The sequence below is a fragment of the Hyposmocoma kahamanoa genome, unplaced genomic scaffold, assembly GCF_003589595.1.
Source record: "Hyposmocoma kahamanoa isolate Upper Pololo Valley unplaced genomic scaffold, ASM358959v1 80, whole genome shotgun sequence".
Taxonomy (NCBI): Eukaryota; Metazoa; Arthropoda; class Insecta; order Lepidoptera; family Cosmopterigidae; genus Hyposmocoma; species Hyposmocoma kahamanoa.
In genome coordinates, this window is record NW_020654051.1 from 8,820,180 (window position 1) to 8,829,656 (window position 9,477).

The 9,477-nt window shown below is 34.2% G+C and overlaps 1 long non-coding RNA gene across 1 annotated transcript; it reads right to left on the reverse strand.

Annotated features, from left to right (window-relative positions):
* Positions 1 to 3,208: 3,208 nt before the first annotated feature.
* Positions 3,209 to 5,117, reverse strand: LOC113233899. Its single transcript, XR_003310762.1, has 3 exons — positions 4,795 to 5,117; positions 4,124 to 4,216; positions 3,209 to 3,811 (listed from the first exon to the last, which is right to left on the reverse strand). It is a non-coding gene; the product is annotated as an uncharacterized LOC113233899 (long non-coding RNA).
* Positions 5,118 to 9,477: the final 4,360 nt, after the last annotated feature.

Sequence of the window (9,477 nt, forward strand, 5' to 3'; positions counted from 1 at the left end):
GTCTGGCACGGTATATTCAATAAAAATTTAATTAACCCTATTATATTTAAAAAAACGGTCGAAGTAGCCAAATAGTAGATTACGTAACACTCGGAAAACACTGCTACAGGTACTACGTCACTAGTTAGTGAGGATAAGACTTTAGAACGTGACGTTGTTAGTGTAATGTGCAATCCTCCATAATAATATGACTTTTAATACGAATGAAGCAAAAGAGGGTAGTTGCTCACCGCCACCGTCTGCACCTGTACGAGTAATAAATAAATAATAATAATAAATAACGCACACACTCAACATAGCCCCGCACTAGGGAAACCCTGTGTCGCGGGTGCCATGGACACACACATAGACAACCACAAATTACATCCAAACTCACGAGAGAAATAATTGTAGGCCATACAACTATTTCTACCGGCCCGGGAATCGAACCTGGGACCTCTGCGTGGCAGTCCGGCATGGTAACCGTTAGGCCACAGAGGCAGTTTGTTAGTTAGAGTGGCGAGTCACCGCCGCGGAAGCTCATAAATAAGGATCAAGGTCTGGGAGTCTACTTTCGTTCCATTACTGTCAATTAATAGTACTCGATCAAGTCAAAAGATAATGGTCAAGTATGAAACTTCATTTGCATCACGCGTCTTAGTTTAGTCAATAAATAGATTTGGTCGGTATCATTGACAATAATTGTTTCGGACGGATGTCAGACAGAGAACAGGAGAAGACCTCCTTATTCGAAACCTGTCTAGCAACAAGTCTAAAAATTATTTAAAATATCAGTACAGAGTACTAAAAAAACCGACCTAAAAAGTATGTGGAATTACATCTGTTTGTAGTTTTATTGAAATCGGTTACCAGAAAGTGCGCAAACCTGGATTCATCCCCTAGTTCGCCACTATACGGAACTTAATATAGGAGATAATAAAAATCGGTTGTCACTACTCAAAGTATATTGAGATAAAAACGCCTTGAATTGGAGAATAGCAAAATCAACCATTAAAATAATTGCTCCTTATAATAAAATTTAGGCGCTATTTATAAAAATGAATCTTCATGCATGAACAGCCCCCTTAGAGATGGATGATTTTCTTCAAAATTAAATGGGACCACTACGGAGGTACCCTCTTTCCAACAAAAAAAGAACCATCAAAATCGGTTCACAATTGGCGGAGTTATCGCGTAACATACATACAAAAAAACATACAGTCGAATTGAGAACCTCGTCCTTTTTTGAAGTCTGTTAAAAAACAAATACCCGACTGCAAAAATATTTTTCTGGGGGGTAATTCACGTAATCAAACCGTTACGATATCGTAGCGATTTAGTCGGAACTGCTTTTTCGTATTCACGTGTGACAGTGAACGTCAACGAATTCAATTTTAAAGTCGTTCCGATCCCAATGTGTCTTAAAGCGTATTCCGGTATACGATCGACTCTAAACGGCAAGTCATACGTATTCTTTGTAAGTCAACGCGTATTCTGCTAGAATTTTGACAGTTCTTTCAAGACTTGCGACGACTAAATGTCAAATTTCACAATCCAAGATGGCGTTCATTAGTCATTACTTTTAGATTCAACTCATATAAACGTTCGTTCAAGTGATACCCATTTTGGATAGGACTTCGATCGAACGACTACGTAACTTCAACGATATTTCAACAGCTTGAACTTACGTGAATCGCACTCTGGAAAGATAAAAAAAATATTCCCTGCTCACTATTTTTAATATTTTTTATAGCCTATGACATTCTTACAAACAAGACGAATGTAACGACACCTCATATTTTTATTTATTTGTTTACACCAAGCTGTACAGTGTGACATACATACACTTAAAGAACATAACCCTCCCGCAATCGGGTAAAAATTGCATTGATACCCGTTAAGTTCAGTTAATAGTTGATTAAAAGGACTAAATAACGAATCATTTAAAGTTTATGTTTGGGGTTAGCATTGATGGGGGTTAGAAATAATTTGATAAACAAAGCAATAGCAAAAATCGTAAAGATACAACGGTAAATGTAATTTTAATACCATCATACCTAATAACTTTTTGAGTAATAATTACGTAACACGTTTATACACACACCAAATGACAAAACACCTAAAAATTTACATTGATTATTACGAACTTAAGGTTAGAGACAAAAATTATTTGATAAATTAAACAATAGCAAAAAAATATGTACCTCATACCTAAAAAAATCACTTGAAATCATTGACCTACCACTAAATGGACATCGGGTCTAATACAAAAACCACAAAAAAATGTCCGAAGTTAACCTATACAAACGTAGTGACATGTAACGAAATATAAAAAACTAAAATATTTAATTTAAATTCTAACGTCATTGCAGTACTGCCTAATTTTGCTTGCAACAATTTAAGGGCCCAAAAACACCAGATTCAGCTTCTACTGGAAACTTAAAGAAAATGCACCATATTTAGCTTCGACTAAAAATTACTTGAACACAAGAGTAATGGAGTAGCCTTTCTCGTAAATATTAATTAATTTTATACATTTTATTATATATATTATTATGTCTAATTTTGTACAAATTCACTTAAAGATAATAATAAAGAGTTGCGCAGATACACACATACATACAAATATTACTACAAATGTGAAAATAGGCGTGTAGTATAAGAAATGTACCGATATTCCAACTAAACGTAAACTCAAATATCCGTTATTCCGAACACCGCTTTATAATAAAACCGTTATGCTTTCGAGTAATTTTGATGCTTTTCACAAAGACAAAATTAGCGTTTGTTTTGTAATCTTTCTAAAAAATACATTTGACATTATGAAAATTCGAGCTAACGTTATTTCGGGCAAATGTATTTTCTAACTTGATAAGTAATCCCAAGCCGTAAAACGAGTACAACAATATTTTGTTAGTTATTGCTATCGTTTAATAAAAAAAATATTTTAGAAATAAGATTAAAATCAAAGCAACTCTATAGTTTCTTTGTCCTAAATATTTCAATCGCTTGAGATTCGAACAATTGAAAACGACCAAGAAGTTTATATAAGCTTCTTGAAACTGACGTAATGGGTCTCTTACCATCTTTTGCGCATGCAATGTGTAGAAAAAGGACAGTTAGCTATTGATTATTTTGTGCTTTTGTAATTTATATTTACGATTCATATTATACATATATATAAATTGAATATTGTAAAACTGTACAAAATATTTCTTTTAAATGAGAACTATGACAACACAATTTGTTAAGTGAAAATATGTAACAAAATCCTGTTTCTACACTTTACTGTAGTAACTTTTAAAAGTTATTATTATTGGTAGGTACTGCATGATTGACAACCGCGCTGTCAGTCGAACAAACGAAGACTGTTGCGCGATTGACGCTCTGTATGCGATTTTAACTTTTTAGCGCTCATCCGACGTCCATTCGTTGGTATGTCAATGCTTGAAATGATAAACCAAAAACATGAACAACATTAATATAGAAATCATTAAGCCACAGCACCAGAATAATGTTGGATCCCAAGAAATTTTACGCGGAAAAGGCATTTAAATAAAGGAATCTATAACGCTTCTAAAAAATGCGTACCAAAAGCAATTAGCTAATGATCGAATATGTATATTAATGTTTAAAGGCTTAGGGTGGCAAGAATAAGCCGAACTTCAGTTTGGTGTTATTAACGAGAGAATACGCAAAGTAGTAGCACAATGAAACTGTAAATATGCTGGCAACCATCCTGCAAAACCATATACAACTGCGTTCCACACATATTGGCCTTTGATTCGGAGTTACAATGGTAACCTTCGGTTTTACTTTCGGTACATTTATTCTGTAACAAGCACTCATAAGTGTTAAATTAAATCTCTCATGTCAGCTAAATTATAAATGCGAAAATTTGTATTGATAATTTTTTTAATTTTAATGTGTATTGTCATTGAATATTCTAGATATAAATGCAATATTTTTCGATTTTGTAATGCTAGTTATTCCTTAAAATAATCATCATCAATCAATAACATACTTTTAAACAATTAGTGTAACAATGGAATTAGGTTCCTTAATTCAATATATTCTAAGTAAAAGTCGACTGATAGAATGTTGTTTATTGTAAAAGCAGTTACCTATTTAAAACTACACTTACTTAGCAAGCTTTTCCGTATTTTCTGTAATTTCCAGGATTTTTTGCTTTATCTAATATTAGCCCTGAATTAGCCAAGTCCCATCAGCTATGTATCTAGAATTTAATCAAAATTATATTCAAAAAGTGTGAGCAAAAATTTAAAACTTCTCTGGAATAACATCAAAATGTTCAATCTTTATCAAATAAACGCATCTTTCTCAAGTAATTCTCCACGTGAAAACCTTAATCAGATGCATAAGTTTTGAAATGTGTTTTTGGTATTTGTAGCGTTTTATTCTTCTTAAACGTGGTACCGCAAACAGACGAGATTGTAAATACTTCCTGGATCTACTGTTTGAGGCTAAGGGCGCGTTGCGTTGCGCGAGCGAGGTGTACATATTAATTTTTCAAATTAACCACGATGGATGAAAATTGGATTGAAGCATTTATAGAGAATGTGAAACAACACTCTGCAATATGGGATATGTTCCGCCGGTTATTCCAATCGACTGGATAAAAAAGGCATGGGAAAATTTGGTCGCACTTTAGCAGCGCGACTGTGGCGCGGCCGCCGCGCTGTTGCAGCGCATGTAACAGCGGCTAATTTGAACGTGCCCTTATAACAGTACGAAATCCGTCGAAAAAGGGTATGACAAGTATTTGAACGAGACAAAATGGTAAAAAATACTTACTTTCGTATAAAATCGTATCTTCTATTGTACGATATATAATTTAACCTCGCCAAGTATAAGAAGTAGACGAAAAACAATGACAATAAAATAAAGAAAGCTATGAATTCTATGTACCACAAAATATTTGAAGTAACGCTTTTATGCATTTTTCATAAATTTCTAAAAGTAATATATTTTTGAAAACTCGAATATAGTGCAAAATATTAATGATACATAATGGTCAATATTTAGGTTTAATTTAAACGACGCTGCTATAAAATAAATGTTTTACGTGAATTTATAAATTTGTGAATAAAATTATTCCTAGATTTTTTCACTTTCCCTAGGGCTTTTTGACTTTAGCACCAAAGACAATAAACTTTTAATGACGTGAAATCTCTGTACTAGGTATAAATACTAACTTAAAATGCGTAATATCTCTTTACTTAATATGTATATAGGACCTCGTTCGATAACTTAAAATTGTAAAAGATTATAAATATATTCTTAATTAAATACTTTAATTTTGTTTATTTAATTTAGTTTAAATTTTACTTGCCGAATAATTATGTCCTAAACTTTATTCTTCCATTTTTTTCCGCGAAGGAGTTTCTATATTTTGCAATACCACAAACGTCTTAGAGGATGTAAATAAATAAAGGTCTAAGAGAAACGTAGAGGGAGAATTGGGTAGAGGGGCTCTATAAATAATAAAAACCATATAAGCGAGATAGATTTATGCACAGACATATCAGAGTAAACGAGAAAACCATATTATTTTTTGTCCCGTTCAACGTATGCGGTTTTGGTTGTATGACTGAACACTCGTTGAGTCCAGCAAATCCTTCCGAGTGTTTGATGTGCGTCGATTTTAAGTGTTTGTGCTTTTAAGAAGTGTTTTACAAAGTTACTAACCGTTCCTTTGTAGTAATTGACAATTATTGCAGCTCACAATAAAGGAGCATTGTTATATTTTAGGCTTTAAACATTGACTTACAATTATATGGACGTCGGGTCCGCGCTAAAAAGTGTCCGCACTTGTAAGGCGCTAAAATCGTATACAGAGCGCCAAACTCCGCTTTAGTCATCATTTGTTCGACTGAAAGCGCGATACTGCGATGTCATTACAATTTAAATTTCGAATAGGTTGACTTGGGACATTTTTTTCGTGGTTTTTGTATTAGACCCGTCGTCCATTTATTTGTAAGTCAATGGCTTTAAAAGTCGTACGGAACGAAAAATTCCCAACATAACCTTTCACACGTAAGTTTTAATTTTTCATTAAAATTAATGAAGTTTCTTGTATGAATTACTGTGAAATGTGAAGTGTTAAATTATGTGTGAAATACTCTTACAAGCCTGGAATATTACGATTTCATGTATTTTAGATGACATTTGAAGTGTTTTTCTTGATTGAAAGATTTTTGTTTACATCGTATAAACCTCCTAAAATAAGGAGAATATCTTACTTTTGTTAAATATGTCCATCTCGCTTCTACCAGCAGTGGTTATAATACGCGAGAAAGAGAGATGAAATAAATAACGTATAAATTAAATTAGACAGGCTTAAGTTGATTTTAGGGATACCGTGCTTTTGCCACTATGTTTTCCCCAATTTATGGGTCATTTTAAATATTGTATTTTTTTTACTTTTCAATATTTTTTCAGTTCGAAATATGTATACTAAGTTAATAATACTGTTCAAGCGTCACTAAAAAAGTAATGATTTATCATAATTGTTTTATTTGGTTACTAAAACTCAACCAAGTTAAATGTGGTCTGGCGGGTTCTCCCTCCTTAGACTCGGCAGATATTTTATCATTATACGTCCCACTGCTGGGCACGTGTCTCCTCTCAGGCGAGTGCTTAGGCGACAGTCCACCACGCTGGCCCAATGAGGGTTGGGAACCGCACACGTTTTTCGAGGACTTTGAACTTTCTTCAACGTTTCATCACGTTGTTTTCCTTCACCGAAAAGCTCATGATAAATTTCAAATTAAATTTCGCACAAATTCCGAGAAACTCAGAGGTGCGAGTCTGGATTCGAATCAATGATCCTCTGATTGAGAGGCACTAGGTCAAACCATTAGGTTGCCACGGCTTCATTTTCATTTCAATTTCTTTAACGGGGTAAAATTTTAAAAGTAGAACCCAGAATTTATAGGTACTCTGTTGGTATCCCTTTTCAGTATACGCGAGAAGCTATTCTATTCTTTTTTTTATTCTCCCTCTACGAAGAGAAACGTACATAGCGACGTGTCAGATACAATTTCCTTTATTTTTTTCCATCCTCTAAGGATACAATACATACATACTTTGGTAATTTTTTTTTCATCGTCTAGGGTGCATCTAGTACCTATTCTTAGATACAGTACCTATTCCGATCTTTGGTAAGCGGTCATAATTGGATATTACGTCAGCTCGAATTATAATTTTTCCCGTACTGAATCGGTTCTTTTGCTCCAGTCGGGCGGCAATGGCGGGACTCTGGCTTTATTTTAGACTTCATTTTTTTACAAACGAAATTAAAGGCAGTTGAAAAATGTATATCGTATACTCGTATAGTATGCGATATACATTGTTCTATTTAGTCCAGTTGATATAAAAAAGTACGTATTGAATACAGAGGTTTTCTTGTAAAATTTCGAGATCAGATTGCGTTTTTTTCTATCGTGAATATTTTTAGAAATCACACCGTATACTAATTCAGTATATATCCTAAATTTTACTATGTATTTTTTCCAAATTTATTCATTCAACACCTTCACTGTTATACGGAGTCAACCAAAGCTATTTGAGCTTGTATCGACTCTCACGAGCTGGTACCCGCGACGTCGTCTACGCAGATAAGTACTTCGAATAGCCTACTGTACTATACCTACATATTTCTGCCGCCAAGCAGTATTGTCAGCATTACTGTGTTCCGGTTTTGAAGAGTAAGGGTGCTGGTGAAATTACAGGCAGATGGGACTTGTCAACTTATGTCTCAGGGTGACGGGCGCAGTGGTAGTGCCCCTAGATCTTTGCAATTTAACTTTAGCTTACCTTTTGGCGCACGAGTTGTCCGTCCCGTCACTTGACTTTATAAAAAGAAATTTAAAAAACTATGCTCGTTTTCATAGTTTTATAGGTTCTCCATGCAAACTTTCATCCCCTATTTCACACTCGTATTTTCCTTCTCCTACGTCCCCTACTATTTCTATTCCAAAATTGGTTCAGCGATTAAGGCGTGTAAACGTTGTATACAAAGTTACTTTTGCATTTATATTAATTTGCATTACGAAAATATATTTCATAGCGGAAAATCATTACTATCAAAACTCACTCCATCAAACATGTGCGATAGATTAGGCTCTCACACGCACCACTTTCAAACGTCATTACTACCACGCGACAGCGACAAAAGTGTGGGATGAATTTGAATGAAAACTCATTGTCCATTCACACGTACCAGTGCAATTAATTCACAGCTACACTCAAAATGTAAATGCCACAATGCAGCTCCAAACAGCCGCGATGTCACCGCTGTCAGATATCCGCGCCGCTATGGGCGGGCGGTTTAAAAGTGGTACTTGTGAAGAGAAATTAATGATTAAAATATAAGATAAAGATATTTCAATAATATACTTTTCCTTTACTATTATATAATTACTTCCATCCAAAGGTTGTCTGATAGAAATCGCTTAACGCGATAAGATCGCCCATTGTACCACCGCGTATTTTAAAAAATTAATTGTATTGTATTTGTTTCCTTTTTTGGTGTACAATAAAGAATTTTTGTATTGTATTGTATTGTGTACTAACGTATTTATATTTATATGTTCCTAAAATATGAATGAATTAGGTACTCACTGCATTATCAATTGTTTTAATTTAATTTTTTATTCTTTTATAATTATTATTATTTACTTTAGTCTTCTCAACTTCTTATTTATTTATAGTCGGACGACTATCATTCTAGCACTTTCCATTGTCACGACAGTCTGTCGTCGTAAAGTCAAAAAAGTCGTAAACGACAGTTAATCGTGTTGTACTATGTGTGAACAACTTCATTTAAATGTACAAGCCACGACACTTTAAACTGCACGACTATCCGTCGTCACAACGTAATTAAACTCAGTTGAGAGAGCGCCTGACATGGTATGGTTGAAGGTGCTCGTTCAAATCCAGCCGCATCGAAGGACTTTTCTCAGTGTTCGATCTTCGTATTAATCATTATAACAAACTAGTGGAGTAAAACAAAAAATAATTTAATATCATGATAAACTTGCGATCGCTATGCTCAGACTTAGTAAAACTTTGGAGTGTACGGAAGGGGCCTTCCCGCACGACGACATACCATTTCCTTTCCTGTACGTCTGACGAATCCTGGCCAACAATCGGCAAGTATTTTACACAGATTGGCAAATCCTTTAACCGCGATGACAAGCATTATAGTGTATGCCATCGATACTTTACGAAGAAGACTTATTATAGTTAGTTCGTCATTTGTAGGGCGCTGTATACGTACGTTTTTATAATAAAATTCCAGAAAATATACAAATTTTATCAAAAAAAGTTTTAAGCTCGTGTTAAAAATTTACTTTTATGAAAAGCATTTTTATAGTATAATATTGAATTGATGAGCTACACGTTTGCCTTTTGTACAATGTAATAGCATCCTGTCTGTTATTTGAAAAGATACCTCCATGAATACCTTTACAA